The 9,653-nt window shown below is 35.8% G+C and overlaps 1 long non-coding RNA gene and 1 other non-coding gene across 2 annotated transcripts; one reads left to right on the forward strand and one right to left on the reverse strand.

The window, feature by feature from the left end:
* Window positions 1-2,758: 2,758 nt before the first annotated feature.
* On the reverse strand, window positions 2,759-2,864 carry LOC133787717 (small nucleolar RNA R71). Its single transcript, XR_009872719.1, has one exon. It is a non-coding gene; the product is annotated as a small nucleolar RNA R71 (small nucleolar RNA).
* A 3,567-nt stretch (window positions 2,865-6,431) lies between these two features.
* On the forward strand, window positions 6,432-8,283 carry LOC133782518 (uncharacterized). The gene is made up of 3 exons (XR_009870561.1): window positions 6,432-6,665; window positions 6,800-6,910; window positions 8,064-8,283. It is a non-coding gene; the product is annotated as an uncharacterized LOC133782518 (long non-coding RNA).
* Window positions 8,284-9,653: the final 1,370 nt, after the last annotated feature.

The following is a 9,653-nucleotide window of genomic DNA, read 5'->3' on the forward strand; positions in this document are numbered from 1 at the left end:
AAGCCAGGAAGGAAGAACTGAAGTAGAGCGACAGTCTCACTCCTGCCAGAGTATTTACCTTGACTCAGACTGAGGCTGAGGCTAGCCCTTGGTTGTGACAGGTCAGATTTCTAGTGTCGGTTCTTCATTTACCGCATTGATTGATTCAGGGGCTACTTATCCATTTGTTTCTACTAGAGTGATAAATCAATTGTGTAGGCCTAGCGATTTGTATGCTAGGGGATTCAAGACTTTGTTGCCGACCGGGAACTGGTAGTCTCTAGGAGATGGATTAGAGCATTACCAATAGTGACAGACAATAGAGAGTTATCTGTGGACCTGATTGAGTTAGCGATGGATTATTTTGATATGATCCTACAGATGGATTTGTTATAAAAGTATGGGGCGACGATCGACTGCAAGCGCAAGAGTGACCTTTGAAACGGAAGGGGAGGTACCCTTTGTATTTGTGGGGACAGTGGGTGGACCACGATTTCAACACTAAAGGGTAAAGACCTAATGCGAGAGGGTTGCATAGGATTCCTAGTGAACATTGTGGATACCTCTAGGGTTGTTTCAGTTAGACCAGATAATACCACATTAGTATGTGAATTTCCTGATGTGTTCCCAGTAGACTTGCCAAGGTTGCCACCACATCGAGAGATCGAGTTTGTCATAGAGTTGGCGCTAGGGGAGGAGCTAGTATCTAGGACACCTTATAGAATAGCTCTGATAAACGAGTTTTAGGCTCGTTCATGGTCTACTTTTTAGGAAGTTTTTCATTAGTTTAAGGCTATTTTATTGCAGAATTATGCTTGTTTGTTCATGTTTCAGGTTTTTGATGCTAAGATGGTGAAAAGAGTGGAATAAAGTGAAAGTGGAAGAAAATAGAGTTATTTTGGAGAAAATCGAGTCTTTCGGGAGAAATAGGTCCGAGTACTGTTTCTGTGGATAGCGCTACAATGCTATCATAGTGGCACTACATCGCTGGAGAGGTGACTTTAAATCTGTTGTTTCTGTCAATAGCGCACCAGCGCTACAAAACAAGCGCTACAGCGCTTGAAGGATCTGAAGATTAGCACCCCAGCGCTACATTACTAGCGCTAGTACATCAATTTATGAGGCAATTTGGCACTGTCAGCAGCGCTACAGCGCCCAAAACCTAGCGCTACAGCACTATTGACGCGATTTTGAGATTTTTAGCCACTTTTAGAAGGACAAAATGGTCTTTTCACTTGAGAGCATTGGAAAACTTTTTAAGGGACATTATTCTACGAATTTAGCAGGCAGTTTTAATTCTAAAATCCCTAGATCTAGAAAAGACTGCTGTAATTAGATTTCTTTTTCTGGTTTATGGCTTTATAGATTTCTTCTTCATCTGAATTCATTAGGTTATTTCCTATGAACAATTATTTAAATTGTATTGTCATTATGTTATCTATGAACTAAATCTTTTATCTAGTGATTAATGTAGTCACTTGAATTTCAATTTATTTATATTATGATGTTCTATGGATACTTCTTCTCTATTCTAATCTATATGATGTTTGCTTAATGCTAGTAAATACTATTTGCTTGATTTAATGGTTTTGATTCAAAATTCGAAAGATGAGAATTGAATATGCTATCATTATATAGACATAGGTTGCATATTGGACGAAAGTACCTGTATGACTTGTGTAGTAATTAGGTTTCCATGCTTAATGCCTTCTATATGTTTAAGTTTATCACATAAATGTAGAAAACCTACATATAGGCTGAGATCTTATATCTTAAAAAAGAATAGGAATCGATTATGTTAACCTGCTACTAGTATAGGAAGAAGAGATTTAGAACTGATTAGTAAAATTAATAGAATGAAAAGTTGATGAAATTAATTCCTAGGCTTTTTATTATTGATTTTTAATTCATTAATTTATTATTATGTTTAGAGTTATTTAAATTGAGTTCATAGTTTAGAATTATTCATCTTAATTTTAATCACCAAATAGAAAGTGAAAAACAATTATTGGTAATTGGTTAATAGTCTCTGTGGGACGATCTCTGTTCTTACAGACTTTATTACTTGACATGACTACGTATACTTGCGTACAGATTTAACAGATCAAGTTTTTGGTGCCGTTGCTAGGGACTAATAATCAATATCAAATATAATTGTTTTTTCAATCTACTTTGGTTTTAATTTAACATTTTTCTAAATCGAGTTGCTTTTAAATTTCTCAATTTCAGGTGACCTATTTTTATGCGACGTAAGGGTTCGAAAATACTAGTACCTGTTCATCCTGAGATTGAGAAGACCTGCAAAAGAGAAAGAAAACAGAAAAGACTTGAAAAGATGGCCCAGAGCGTCAATAGTTTCGCTAATAACAATCTGAATCAGGGTAATGGGGGAACGCTGCAGCTGAGGCAGACTTACCTCTGAGGGACTATGTACTCCCTACTGTTACAGGGGTACATTCTAGTTTTCACACACCTACTGTGGAGGCGAACAATTTTGAGATCAAGCCTTTGATTATCCAAATGGTTCAGAATTGCATTCAGTTTGGGGGGCTACCTAAGGAGGATCTGAATCTCCATATTACCAACTTTTTGGAGTTATGTGATACTTTCAAAATGAATAAAGTAAGTAATGATGCAATCCGTTTGAGGATATTTCCGTTTTATTTGAGAGGCAGAGCTAAAAGTTGGTTGATTTCGCTACAAGCCAATTCCATTATGACATGGGAAGACCTTGCTCAAAAATTTCTCGCCAAGTATTTTCCTGCTGCTAAATCAGCACAAATTAGAGGTGAAATAAATAATTTCTGTCAATTTGAGGGGGAATCGTTATATGATGCTTGGGAGAGGTTTAAAGAGCTGTTGCGAAAATGTCTACATCATGGTATAGTGAAATGGAAGTTGGTGCACACTTTCTATACTGGACAGAGGGAAAACACAAGGACTATTATAGATGCAGCAGCAGGTGGAGCATTTATGAGCAAAAGCGCTAACGAAGCTTACGTGATTTTAGAGGAGATGGCCATGAATAATTATAATTGGCCATCTGAGCGAGAAAATAAGAAGGTGGCAGGAGTTCTAGAAGTTGATCCTATTGCTATGCTCACTGCTCAAATTGCTTCACTAACGAAACAAATGCAACAACAAAATAACATTTTAGGTCAAGCAATGCAACTACAACCTGCTCCTATCAGTTGTGAGACATGTGGAGGTCCTCATCATTTTCAGTAATGTCCAGCGATGAGTTCTTATTCAGTTTGATGATATCCCTCTTGAACAGGTTCAAGCCATTGGTAATTTCCTAAGGCAACCGAATAACAACCCATACCCTAACAATTATACTCTAGCATATAAGAACCATCTGAATTTGTCATGGAGTAATAATCAAGGGCACCAACCACAGTATCATCCAAATCCACCTCAATATCCTCCCCATAGACCATTTTATGGGCTAAACCCAAGACCCTTTTATGATACTCAAAGGCCACAAATGCCGCAACATCAACAACCACCGCCTTAAATGACTAAACTAGAGGTATCCGCTGATTCATTGAGCCAATTTATGACAAAAACCAGATCCTCCATTTAGAGCTTAGAAGCACAAGTTGGCCAACTTGCAAAGTTAATGGCAAATCATAATCAAGGGGCTTTACCTAGTTCAACTGTGGTGAATCCCAAGGAGCAATGTCAAGCTGTCACTTTGAGGAGTGGGACTAAGTATGAGGGTCTACAGTAGAAAACAAGGGTAAGAAGATTGAAGATCAACCTGTAACTAGTCCAGCACAAGAAGTGGTTTTTGAAGACCTTCCAAAGACTATCAAAGCCAAAATACACCGAGTCTGCACCAAACATTCCTTATCCTCAGCGGTTCACAAAGGCCAATCTTGACAAGCAATGCTCCAAATTCCTTGAAGTATTTAAGAAACTTCACATTAACATTCCCTTTGTGGAAGCTCTTGAACAAATGCCTAATTATGTGAAGTTTATGAAGGAGATATTGTCTAATAAGAGAAAAATGGAGGATTATAAAACCGTAGCTTTGACAGAAGAGTGTAGTGAAATAATTCAAAAGAAACTTCCTCAAAAGTTGAGAGATCCGGGCAGCTTCACCATACCTTGCACCATTGGGAATTTTCATTGTGAGACGGCTTTATGTGATCTAGGTGCAAGCATTAATCTAATGCCACTGCCCATATTTAAAAGTCTCGGTTTGGGGGAAGCTAGACCCATTACGGTTACTCTACAACTTGCCGACCGTTCATTGACACACCCCAAGGTATTATTGAAGACGTTCTTGTCAAAGTGGACAAATTCATCTTTCCTGCTAATTTTATTGTTCTTGATATGGAGGAAGATGAAGATGTTCCAATTATTTTGGGAAGACCATTTTTAGCCACCAGTCAAGCCTTGATAGATGTCCAAAAAGGAGAGTTGAGGCTAAGGGTGCAGGGTGATGAGGTTGTATTTAATGTATTCAAGGCTTTGAAGTATCCTAGAGCAAGTGATAGTTGCTTTAGTGGGAATGTAATTGAGGAACAATTGTCAAAGAGAAAACTTGTTGAAGATCCGCTTGAGATGAGCCTTATTTCGCAAGGAGGGGAAGACTAGGATGGCATTGAGGTTATTGAATATGTAAATTGGCTAAACTCCGCTAGACCTATTTATAAGAAGAAATATGAGGAACTTGGACAAGGGCCCGAGAGACCACTACCATCTACTGTTATGCACCGTATTCTCATGGAGGAGGACAGTAAAGCTAGTATTGATGCTCAAAGGAGGTTAAATCCTGCTATGAAGGAGGTGGTTTGAAAAGAAATTTTGAAGTGGTTAGAAGCTGGTTTTATTTATCCAATCTCGGATAGTTCGTGGGTAAGCCCAGTACAAGTGGTTCCAAAAAAGGGGGATTGACAGTAGTAAAAAATGAGAACAATGAGTTAATTCCAACTCGTATAGTGACGGGGTGGAGAATTTGTATTGACTACCGGAAACTAAACAAGGCAACAAGGAAAGATCACTTCCCATTTCATTTTGTTGATCAAATGCTTGATAGACTGTCGTACCATCCCTTCTATTGTTTTTAGATGGGTATTCTGGTTATCACCAAATACCTATTTCTCCCGAAGATCAAGAGAGAACAACTTTTACTTGTCCTTATGGTACGTTTGCTTTTCGTAGAATGCCATTTGGATTATGCAATGCTTCTGCTACTTTTCAGAGATGCATGATGTCATTATTTTCTGATATGGTGGAGAAGAACATTGAAATATTTATGGATGATTTCTCGGTCTTTGGATCTTCATTTGATATGTGTCTACAGAATTTGGAAAAGGTGTTAAAAGAGATGCGAAGAATCTAATTTGGTCCTAAATTCGGAAAAATGTCACTTTATGGTGAGAGAAGGAATTGTTTTGGGCCATAAATTTCGAGCAAAGGCATAGAAGTAGATCATGCGAAGGTTTCAACTATTGAGAACTTGCCTCCTCCAATTTCAGTTAAGGGTGTTCAGAGTTTTCTTGGCCACGTTGGATTTTATAGGAGATTTATTAAAGATTTCTAAATCTCTGTCTGCACTATTAATGAATGGAGTACAGTTTAATTTTGATGTTGATTGTCAAATAGCCTTAAATACTTTGAAAGAGAAATTGATCACTGCACCGATTGTGGTACCATCGAATTGGGAACTTCCCTTTGAATTGATGTGCGATGCGCACTACTACAAAAACACTCTTTTGGGACACTTTTTTAGGGCACTCACCTAGATGCGAGTCCTAAAAACAACTCCTGGACTTTTTAAGACTCGCAATGTGTTTCCTAAAAGTTTGATTTTTTTTTTAACAAACACCTCCTGGACGTTTTAGGACATTTATTGTGATTCCTTAAAGAATTTTTTAGGACACGCGTTGCAAATCCTAAAAACCTATCTGTGTCCTAAAAGTTTGATTTTTTTTAACAAAAGTTCCTGGACTTTTTAACAAAAGTTAATAAAAATATAATTAATCAAATATAATTTTAAAATAAACAAAATTATGTAAATATATTTATAAAAATATGTATTAATCAATTTTTAAAACTAAATTCTCTCTCAATCTCTTTCGGAATTACTCTCATTTGTAATAATTATTTAAAAACTCTATAAGTTTAATAGTGTAATTTTTTATTATATTGTAATTTTTAAATTAAATATATTTCAAATAAATAGTAAAAAAACTTATAAAAACTAGACTTATAATAATATATTTTTTCATAGTTAATTAAGATATGATACTGCTTTTAAAAAAAAATTATAATAAACTAATTTTTAAATATTTTATTCAAGACTTATAATAAAAAAAAGCAAAGCTTTGTAAAATAAAAAAAAACAAAGCACTACTGAATTTTAAAACGACACCCAACTCCTTCAAGGAAAAAAAAAAAAAAACACCCGACGAAAAAAAAGAATTTTAAAAGCCCAAAAACCCTAATTACAACATATTCTCACCCAGTCTCTCTCTATCTTTCCCCCATATACCGGCCGCATATCCCCCCTCCCCTCTCTTCTCACCATTGTCCTCTCTTCTCTCGTCTCTCTGCCTATTCTTCTCCTTCTATGCGCACGGAGGTGCTTCTCCTCGGTGCACGGGCAGCTTCGACGACGTACAACAAAGGCGCTCGGCACACAAGCACCCCCAGTTTCTCCTCTATCACAAACGGTAGATATACTTTGGATCTTTGGGTGGGAGTCTTCTCCACTTTTAGTTCAGATATATATTTATATATGTGTGTGTGTCTACCCTGAAATCTTGTTGGCTTGTTCTCAATGGCTTTTTGACTCTCATTTTTACAGATCTTGTGCTAGGCAGAGGTTTCGTCCGTAGGTCTTGGTGGAGACGGGGGTGCTCGATAGAGATGTCGTCTGTGGGTTTCAACAGTGTGGTGGTGGGCGTGGGGTTCAAAGGTGAGGCTGGTGGTCATGGGGTTCTTGTTTAGGTTAATTTTTATGCTCACAAATGCAACTTTTGGATATATTTGTATTTTACATCATGTGCGTATATGTGTGTGTATATATATATATAAATATATGTCTATCTGGTCAAGAAAGTATGTGTGTATATATATGAATATATGAATATATGTATTTATTCATAAGGTTAAGGACCTCTGCTCTTGGAGTAATTTTACAAAATATTGAAACCGTTATAAATGTTTCGTATGTGTCTCAGCTTACAAGTTAGTTTATTTCTTTACTATACAATTAGTTATCCCCTGCCATGTGGTCTGTATATTTATTAAGTTTTTTCACATACTTTCTATTTATATTATATATATATATATTGAGACATATCACAATATTTTAGTCTGTAATATCATCATCCATAATCTCGGCATATACATATTTTTATACAAATATGAGATTTGAAAGATTTACTGTTTAATTCATAAATTTGGCTATATTTATCTAGGTGTTTTTGGAATTGGTGGAGCATTATATATAATTTGTTTCACTATATGTTGTACTCTTATTTTTCTGCAGTGTTTGATTATATTTCTCATGGAGTATATTGCTGGCTAAAACTTAAGTTCTAGATTCTGGGCAAATGAGCTTACAAACCAATAATGACTATTCTCAAATCTATCAGGGTCAATAATATATTCAGCTCATTAGGCACACAAGACTCATTCCTTGTTCTATTAATGAGTTGTTTCAGTTATTAGTGTGTTTATATATATATTTATAATTGATTTGTTGTTAATATGCGGCTAGATTCTATTCATTAATATGCTCTGCCACCAATGAGATATTTGATTTTGGACTAGCAAAATGGCTGCAATCTCAATGGACTCATCATTCAATTGTTCCTATAGATGCAATAGCTCCAAGCATGGTTTTATTGCCAATAGTTCTGTAAACAAAATGCAGTTTTAATCTCCAAACCATTTTTTTCATTGCTTAACTTGTATTCCATGCTCTATTGTTGTTGTTGCCTGTTAAAAAACGTTGCACGATTGTGTGCATTGATTGTGTGCAAATATATTATGTGATTGCTGAAGTATGTTGCACGATCCAAGCATTGGTGAGTGATTTCATGTAGAATGTTCAATTTTTGCAGGAGTTGGGGAGTGATGTTGCACACTAAGTTCATGATGTCAAATTTCCACAAGAACTTTTGTTTTTGAGATCTTTTGTGAAGTTGTACTATTTCTTTTTTATACTTGTACACACTTTTATTTTAGGGGATACGTTCATTATCTTTTACTCATGATATATGATTAAGTATTCAATGTTTACACAATTTGTCTTTTAATATAAGTGGCCGAGTTTAAAGATTACCTTTGTTGTATTTTTTTTTTTTGCATTTATGTTATGCTATTGAAGCTTAAGGGTTACTAAGTGGTGTGGAGGCCTTTTAAGCATTTTTTACTATTTCTGGTATGATTTTCAACTACGTATAAAAACTGTTGGGAAAGTCCTAAAAACTTGCGAGTCCCAAAAAATTACTTTTAGGCACTCAATACGATTTTTTAAAAACTTACTCAACAGGCGAGTATTAAAAACATTCTTTTAGCACTCGCCACTCCAGTTTTTAAGGCTCTCAAATAGAGGATCATGCATTTGGGGCAGCGAGTTGAAAATGTTTTTTGAACAATTTATTATGCTAGTAGGACCTTGAATGATGCTCAATTAACCTATGCAACTATTGAGAAGGAACTACTTGCAATTGTTTTTGCATTTGATAATTTCAGGCCATACTTAATTGGTAATAAGGTTATTGTCTACATAGACCATTTTGCTATTAAGCATCTTATGACCAAGAAGGATGCAAAACCGTGCTTGATCCGATGAGTCCTATTATTGCAAGAGTTTGATATGGAAATTCGTGACAAAAAGGGGATAGAAAATTTAGTTGTAGACCATTTGTCTAGATTGGAATTAGAAGAAGATCCTAATAAGAAAAATGTACAAATTGATGACAACTTTCCGGATGAACAATTATTTTTGATTGACGGAGAAGAAAAACTACCGTGGTTCGCGGATTATGTTAATTATTTGGTAGCGAAGGTTGTACCTCCTGATATATCAAGGCAGCAACTTAAAAAGTTCTATTTAGAAGTTAAGCATTATTATTGGGATGAGCCCATTCTTTTTCATCATTGTGCTGACCAAGTGATTAGAAGATGTGTCCCCGAAGAAGAAATGCTTTCCATTCTTACTCATTGTCATACTTTGCATTGTGGCGGTCATTTCGGAGGAACAAGAACAACAATAAAAGTTCTGCAATGTGGGTTTTATTGGCCTACGTTATTTTAAGATGCTAATGTTTTTTTCAAGAGTTGTGATTGTTGTCAAAGGACCGGTAATATATCAAGAAGAGATCAAATGCCAATGATTGGTATTCTGGAAGTTGAGTTGTTTGATGTGTAGGGAATAGACTTTATGGGACCTTTCCCATCATCTTATAATAATAAACACATTCTGCTTGCGGTGGACTATATTTCTAAATGGGTAGAGGCTGCAACAACTCCTAATTGTGATGGTCAAAAGGTACTTAAATTCCTTCACAAAAATATTTTTACTCGGTTCGGTACTCTAAGAGCAATTATTAGTGTGATAGAGGAAGTCATTTTTGTAACAAGTCATTTACTGCTCTCTGTGCTCGTTACAGAGTTCATCATCAAAAGGCGTTATTCTACCATCCACT

Source organism: Humulus lupulus, chromosome 6 (assembly GCF_963169125.1).
Source record: "Humulus lupulus chromosome 6, drHumLupu1.1, whole genome shotgun sequence".
Taxonomy (NCBI): Eukaryota; Viridiplantae; Streptophyta; class Magnoliopsida; order Rosales; family Cannabaceae; genus Humulus; species Humulus lupulus.